At 46.1% G+C, this 7,448-nt stretch overlaps 1 pseudogene; it reads right to left on the bottom strand.

The window, feature by feature from the left end:
* Positions 1-966: 966 nt before the first annotated feature.
* On the bottom strand, positions 967-3,864 carry LOC110136000 (protein CDV3 homolog pseudogene; annotated as a pseudogene).
* Between the last annotated feature and the right edge of the window lie 3,584 nt (positions 3,865-7,448).

Below are 7,448 nucleotides of genomic sequence, written 5' to 3'. Positions count from 1 at the left end.
TCAGAGCCCTGGGCAGGCAGTGGTCTTCCTTATCTATCTGTGCTCTACGGGGCTAGTTCTCTAGATTTCACAGAAAGGCCAGCCTTCCAAGGGCCCCCCTTCATGCAGGGATGGGTCTAGCCCTTCCTCCACTGTCCTGTCTGGGTGTGGTGTGGGCATTCTAGAAGCTGCATATATGATGTGTTCACTTTGTGAAAATTCACAGTGTTGCACACTTATATGTGTGCCCCTTTCTTGTATATTTTAGTGAAGTGAAAGTCGCTCAGTCCTGTCCAGCTCATTGCGACCTCATGGACTATAGAGCCCGTGGAATTCTCCAGGCCAGAATACTGGAGTGGGTAGCCTTTCCCTTCTCCAGGGGATCTTCCCAACCCAGGGATCAAACCCAGGTCTGCCACACTGCAGGTGGATTCTTTACCAGCTGAACCACTGGGGAAGCCCACAAGAAGTGTACACTGGTTATATACTGAATGTGGGCAGACACCCTGGAGGCAGAAGGGCACATGATAACTAGGGCAAGGCATTCACTGGGCCACTGCTCAGGGTCTGGGAAGGACTCCGAGATAAGGGTGGGGAGAGACGGCTGAGGACTGAGCCCGAACGTGCTGAGAACTCGGACGTCTGTTGGTAGGTGAACGGGATCGCGGGTGGACAGGACAGTCACGGGAAGAGGAGCCTGTCCAGTGCGGCGCTGTGAGGAAGAGGATTGAGCAAGCAAGGTCCGGGCGAGAAGAGAGGAGAGGCGGGGGGGCCAACAGGAGCCAGCGGCTATGGTTTCCAAGAGCCATGCTGAGTGGCCTGGCCGGCGGAAGTGAAGGACAGCTCTCGATGGCACACCGGAGACCAGAGGGAGGGCAGAGTCAGCTCGTTCAAGGGCATCAGCAGTAGTGAGGCCAAAAAGGAGAAACACTTTGGTCAGCAGGAGAGCTGGTCTGGGGCGAAGATGAGTGCACTCTTTTATTGTGGTTGTTTTCTTTTTTTTTTTTTTTTTTCCATATATTTACTTTTATTGAATTCGTTAATGACACATAGTTTTTGCACTGCCAAACCATGCCTGAGAATTCAAAGAAAGAAATGGTACAATGGACAGCCTCATCCACCCATCATACAGCATATTAAAACTTGATTCATGTGCACTTTGATAATTCCACAATCTTTTAAAAAGTTGTAACAAAGGTTGGGATTTTTAAGTCTCCTTGCAGGTCTTTAGATTTCTATGCCATTAAATAACTTTTCCATATATTCATCTCTGTTCCTCAATAACATAATCCCCAACAAAATTTTGCTGGAAAAAATGCACTTTTCAGGGGAAATATGTGGCTCAAGGTTCAAGAGATTATTTGTTAAAAGATTTTTGGTACCCAAATGAAGTCTTCAGATTAACCAAGAATCCTTTGTTTCTCAATCATCCAAACTCTCCTTGGCTGGCTCAGCTACTCACCCAAGCACATCAGAACATAGGCATCCTGCCTGTCACCTCAAGTAACTCCAACATTATTGCCCAGATACAGTTTGCAGGTCCCATCAGGTGATTCTGTTAGCTTCCCAGGAGTGGGATTCCTGCATTGACACTTTTATCAAGACTCAACTCCTAGAGGAAAATGCTCCCACAACAGGATAGTTTTACTCACCCATTTGCTTCACTCTTGCCAGTAGCAAGTCTGCAACTCCTACATTTGGCAAAGGGATTTTATTATAGAGAAACCCAGACTCTGCATCAAGTGGTCACATGCCACTTTGAAATATTTCTACTGAAGATACAAAACTAGGAAATTACGAGACTATCTCATTAGATGGAAAGACTTCTCAGTAATCCTGGGTAGCGTCCTGGTGTCCCTTTTCAGGACTAAAAATTACTGGATAGTTTAAGCTGTAATTATTAAAAACAGAAGTGCTACATCACCTGTCTTTTGCCCCTGACGCTCCAAATGATCAACTTAAAGACACACCAGAAGGTTGATACCAAAGCTAGGCTGGGACAATCACTGCATCTACAGAATACCTAACACCTTAAATGTTTGGGCACAAGTGCATCTGTAATTCTTGTCAAAGATCATGCAAGATCTGTGAAACTTAAGTGTGTTTCAGGTTGAGGTTCTGCTCTTACTGCTTTAAATTTGTTAAGGACAGGACAGTGATTCCCTTGGCCTGAGCAGAAACTAAACAAAGTCTTTCCACCAGTTTACTATACAATTTAGACCTGATTAGAGGAGGCTTTAGCAGCACCTGAAGTAGAGCCCCCTGCATTTACTGCCCTTTACATTAAAGGCCATTTGGTTCCACTCTAGGGATTGGCAAATTCATGAGACATTTCACAATTCCAATGTATACTTCAGGTTACTGAGCTAAGCAATATGCTCTGTCAAAGAACTATTCCAAGTGATAGCAAAAAAAAAAAAAAAAAAAAAAAGCCTTAATATGGAACACAGAAAAAGCATTACCCAAATAAAAAATTACTAAAAGAAATAAGATTTTTCCCTCCTACCCCTTTCCCCACTTGGTGACCCAAGTTTGGTTGAATTTAATTTGTGGTTACCTCAGAATACAACTCGAAGTTTTAAATTATAAGTCAGAGCCCTACAGATTATCCAAGCACATTAGTTCTTTTGAGAGCGGCATGTTCCAGGAAGTCTAATCCAGCTACAGTCCACCTCAGAGTATTCCTTATAGATGGGGCACAGGACATGTTAATTAAGGTCACTTAAATCTTCATCTTTTACAGCAGATCAGAACCCAGATGGCTGACTTTCTGCAGGATTTCTGATAGGAATCCAGTAGAGCTGGTTTCAAGTTTCACATGACACTTAATAGCTGTAACCTTCTTATCCAGAAGTTGTGATCCACATGAAGTCCACAATGAGTGCAGCAAATCTGAGGTAGTCAACCCTTACGAAGGCTCAGTATTTCCGGCTTTCTACATGCTTGGCAGTGGACTGCAGGGATGGGAACTGTGTGTCACTATAGATTTCCGGTGGTCCTTGTGGTGCTTTCCTTGTTGTGGTCAACCTGGCTCCAGGAGGCCTATACACGCCACTAGTCATTGTCGGTTCTGGGGTTTCTGTAACAACTACTGGAGCAGGAGGTGCTTGTACCGGAGCAGTTTTATTCCAAGGGCCTGAAGATTTTTCTACACCACCACCACCACCTCCACCTCCACCTTCTTCCCAATTATCACTTGGATCTTCTCTTTTTTCAACTTCATCTTCTTCCTTTTCACTTATTTGCATTGCTTGAACTCTTAGGCCGCTGTAATCAACCTCTTTTTGCTCAAATTCTTTCCACTCATCTTCCTCCTTTGTCACAACCTTGGTGGCGGCCCCAGGGCCAGTGGCCCCCACGCCCGCGGTCCCGCTATCGCCCGGCCGGGTGCCCGCGCCCGCCCCACCGCCCGCCGCGCCCGTGGCTCCGCTGCTCCCGCCAGCGCCGCCCGCCGCGCTCGCTGCGCTCGCCGCCCGGTTGCTCCGCTCCTTCTTCTTCTTTTTATCTCTCTTGGCGAAGAAGTTGTCTAGGCTCCGCTCCTCCGTCTCAGCCATGGCCGCGGCCTCCTTGGCCCGGATGGGTGGGGCCGGAGGCGGGCGCGGCCCGCCGGGGCTCCGAGCTCGGGGTCGAGGCGGGCTCGGCGCTCAAGCTTCCAGGCGCGGCGACGCCTCAGTCCCCCGGGGTCGCTGAGGCGTGTACAGCGGGGCGACCGGCCCCCCCCCGCCTGCTGGCGGACGGTGGTACGGTCCTCTTAGGGGCTCGCGTGCCGCTGCCGCCGCCCGAACCCGCCCGGGCTGGAGCTGCTGCCGCGATCGCAGTGCAGGATCCCACCCGCTCCACAGCTGGAGGGAAAAAGGAACGCACGGGCCAGAGGCTCCGGCGAGAGTGCTCTGTGGTTGTTTTCATATTGTCTGTTTGTGCCTGAGTATGGTTCACATTGCAGGAAGGACAAACAGGTACAGCCATCCAACAGAAAGTTGCAGTGGTCATCTACATAGAAAAAAGGATTGAAACTGACCATTCACTCGTTTTTCTTACAGAGCAATTTACAGTGAATTCATCCCTCTCCTTGCTGATCTCCTAATAGCTGATAATTGAGTTTCTTCACTTTCGCCTGTGCCCTTTTGATTTGTCTTCAACTTCAGAGTGAAACGCTCTGGATATAAAGATGGGGGCTGGAACATACGGATGTAATTTCACTCCTTCCCTAAAACCCCACTAAGATGTCAAGAGGTTTTGCTGTTGGTGTGGTGGTGATGGTGTGTTTTGTTCGCTTCCAAGCATAAATCTAAAAGGCTGGGGAGAAAAGAAAAAGGAACCATGGCAATAAATTTTGGGAGCTGGAAGGCAGATGGATAAATGGTTGATGATTTAGCAAACTGAAAAAAACTGAATCTAAAGATGGCCAACCTAAGACAAGAACCATCCAGATTTACATGATGGAGTCCCTAGGAGGTTCCAGGTTGGCAGCAGCAGGTACCCCTGAAGTGGGGATGAGAGAGAGAGACGCTAGACTGAGACAGATTCAGGGAACTAGACTCTTCCCCCTCCACCCCTTTCCCTCCATAGGTGATAGGAAGAGTCTGCAATCCAACCAGCGCAAGAGGGGAGATCCAAGGATGTTGACATCAGGACTCACACCCAACAGCTGAGGCAGCTCACCCGACGGGAGGGCTCATATCTTTTCCGACAGACTTTAAAAGCATTTTACCTCCTATTTGGAATTCTCAGTAGAAAAACAAGCATCACTTGACTTCTGAGAAAAGCCTCCAGGACAACAACATCTTTGTCAGCAGGGACTGGTTTTGCAGAAAACAATTTTTCCATGGACCTGGGGTGGGGGGTGGCGGATGGTTTGGGGATGACTCAAGAGCAGTCATGAGGAGTGGCTGTAAATACAGATGAAGTAAATACAGATGAAGATGAAATACTCAGTCCCCTGCCACTCACCTCCTGCTGTGTGGCCCAGCTCCTATCAGGCCACGGACTGGTACCAGTCCACGGCCCAGGGGCTGGGGACCCCCACTCTAAGAGGAGAGACAGAGACCCGAACACACAGAAGAAAACATGGAGGAAACGGGGATGATACAGTAAGAAGAAAACCTGGATAAAAGACCACAAAGATGGAACTTGCTGAGACCAGAGTAAAAAAAAAAAAAACAATTTTTTTTTAAATATTTTACTATGCTAACAGAGACGAAAAACTCAATAGAAGGATTGGGGAAAAGTTGAAGAAAACCTTCAGAAAATAGCAAGCAAAAAGGAAAAAAATACAAGATAAAAGGATTTAAATGAGGTCTATTACCTGAATAATGGCAGTTATAGAAAAAAATAAAAAAGAGGGAACACTTTCTAAAAAACAATTGAAACTTTTTCACAATGGAAAGCCATGACTTTGCAAATTTAAAAAGCCTATCAACTGCCCAAGGGAGAACAGACCCAAGAAATGTCATCATATTTCAGAACATGGGGACAAACTTCTAGAACAGACAGGTCTTATGTAAAAGACCAAGGATAAGAATGATTGGGAATTTCTCCACAGCAACACTGGAAACTAGAGTGGTAAAACTGAAAGCCAGGGTTGCAAAATCCTGAGGGAAAAATGCTTTCTAATCCACAATTTTATACAGAGACTATTCCAGACTCATGGAGTCTGTCTTCTGCATTGGCAGGCGGATTCTTTACCACTAGCACCACCTGGGAAGCCTATAGCATGCATGCATGGTTTAAGTGTGAAGATAAGTTAAAGACATTTTTGAGATAGACAAGTTCTCAGTGAACTGACCTTTCATGCACCCTTTCTCAGGAAATTACTCTGGAGGATGTGCTTCATCAATATGAGGAAGTAACCCGAGAAACTGGGAAACAAAGGAAACAGAATGTCCAAGAGAGAAGGGGGTTCTCTCGGTGACAGTGAAAGACCCCAGGATGAGCTACATTTCAAGATTTGAGTGAGGCTGGTTCAGACTACAACAGACAAGCTCTAAGAGAAGCTTCTGATGAGCCCCTGATGTGTCTAGGTACGTTTGGGGATTGAATTCACGATGAAAAATGAGATGACCATTCATTATATGTTAGTCGCTCAGTCGTATCCGACTCTTTGTGATCCCATGGACTGTATAGCCTGCCAGGCTCCTCCATCCATGGGACTTTTCAGGCAAGAATGCTGGAGTGAGTTGCCATTTCATTCTCCAGGGGATCTTCCCAACCCAGGGATCAAACCTGGGTCTCCCGCACTGCAGGCAGACTCTTTACCATCTGAGCCACCAGGAAAGCCCGACTGTTCATTATGGGGGAAAAGTTGGCCAGGAAAGCATTAGTAACATATAACATGGTCAACCAAAGTAATGATTTTGCTAAGCTGGAAGGGCCGAGAGATGAGAAGGGGGCGCATGAACGGTGGGACAGGGAAAGGAAGAAGCAAAATCTTCCTGGAGGAGCAGGAGAGAACGTCTAAACCTGAAAAATAGAGACCTGTTCTTTTTAGTAACATGTAGGTAAATGCCTGAAGCTGCTAAAGCTTTTGAACATCTCCATTTCTGTGAGCTGGAGTACTAAATTGGATTAAATACAAACTCAACTTTGATGCCAGAAACCATAATCTTTGAACTGCAGAGTATACCAATGTTTTTTCAAAGATGATACTCTTCACATAATGATTAGTAACAATCCAGGAGGTAGAAGGAAACCTTTCAGCGTAAGAAACTGAATCATTTAATTGACCGGCAATTACCAACTACGACTGGAGAATGAAATAGTAACCCACTCCAGCATTCTGGCCTGGAGAAGCCCATGGACAGGAGAGCCTGGCGGGCTACATACAGTCCATGGGGTCGCAGAGTTGGACAAGATGGAGCAGACAGAGCAGAGCATGCCAAATACTATGAATCACAGCATTTGTACTGAGCAACATCTTTTTTCCTTAGAAGGACTGAATGAAATAATATGATCCTAAGTTTAAAGTCATTCAAACTTTGGAGTTTAAACTTCTGTCACTTTTAACCATGCATCTTCAGGAATGATTTTTAACCTTTCTCAGCCATTATCTCAGGAATAAGTGCTATTGTTTATTAGAGGGCTATAACATTTATATACTGTATAAACTAATAATTTATATGAATTATCACAGGCTATTGTGAGGGTTAAGGCATGTGACAGTACATGGCTGACACAAAGCAGTACTCCATTATTTTGAGAATTTCCCAGAATGACTTGAAAGCTAATGAGTACACAGGTATAGTGTTTTTGTGGCTATTGGTCAATATTGAACAGTCTCAGCCTTACCCCAGTGTTCCCATTGCAACCTAATGAGGACCTACAGTGACGATGAGAGGCTTCAGGTTGGCGTTAGAAGTGGGAGGTGGCTACTTGGTGGCAGTCAACCTAACTCTGCCGCAGCCTCACCTGCGTGAGCTTTCAAAAATACGCTGGGACTTTCTTGGTGGTCCAGTGGCTAAGGCTCCATGCTC

Source organism: Odocoileus virginianus, chromosome 22, assembly GCF_023699985.2.
Source record: "Odocoileus virginianus isolate 20LAN1187 ecotype Illinois chromosome 22, Ovbor_1.2, whole genome shotgun sequence".
Lineage (NCBI taxonomy): Eukaryota > Metazoa > Chordata > Mammalia > Artiodactyla > Cervidae > Odocoileus > Odocoileus virginianus.
Note: the sequence above shows the minus strand (reverse complement) of the source record. Positions and strands in the feature narration are given on the sequence as shown.